Consider the following 961-nt stretch of genomic DNA (forward strand, 5'->3'; position numbering starts at 1 on the left):
TTTCCATTTCCAGCTTCATCAAAGAGGCACCATGGTGATCTAATTTCCAGACAGAGATGCTTAGGTTTGGGGCCTACATGGTACTCACAAGATGCCAGCAATTGTTCTTTTAAATCGAGATTATTTTAGTATCAATATGTGAATTAAACACATGTGTAAGGTTAATTGTCCATATACATGTGTGTGTATATGTGTGTGTGTGTTTTATATATGTATAAAATCTATTTTAGGCATTAGGAAGCAATTTTGCTCAAATATTAATCTTATAAATGCAAAAGGCGCTTCCAGAATAATGCGCTACTTTAAATCCTCCTACCTAGTGGTGTGCTTTTACTTTCTCTCTGCTCAGTTAAATCACAAATTGCTGGGCCCTTTGGCTCTCGCACAGACATGTGCATGGACCACTTTAGGGCAGCAGCAGTACCAAGGAGTTAGTGCATCACGGCCCAGGAAAGCATTAGTAATTAGCATGATTAATATTCCATTAGCAGCATGTGACTCCACGGCCTGAAGACTGGAAGTTTTATTCGGTAATCACAGAAGAGTTCCTTCTAGAGATAAACATTTTACATAGTGATCACAGGGGAAAAATAGTCTTGTTTGTTATTATATCTAAACCAACAGCAGGATTGCAGATTCTTGCCGGAGACTCCCACTAAGAATATATATGTGGCGTTGTCCATGGTATGCTTCTTCAGACCAATAGCTGGTTTTCTGTTGCAGTGTTTCTAAAATATGTTAAATCTTACTATGCTAGTTTCGAGAGTCCCAACAAGAATGGCCACAGGCAGCATTAGTGTGTTCAGTCATTTTGGTCACCAGTTGCCTGAAAGTATCCATTAGGTTTTTGCATCTCAACTATGCAGCTTCCTAAAGAGGGCCCAGATCATTGTATTCTCTAGACATCACTCTGTCTGAAGAAAGATAAACATGAACAAAATGGACCCCGTTGTGCCCTGAA

Source organism: Grammomys surdaster, unplaced genomic scaffold (assembly GCF_004785775.1).
Source record: "Grammomys surdaster isolate TR1022 unplaced genomic scaffold, NIH_TR_1.0 373, whole genome shotgun sequence".
Lineage (NCBI taxonomy): Eukaryota > Metazoa > Chordata > Mammalia > Rodentia > Muridae > Grammomys > Grammomys surdaster.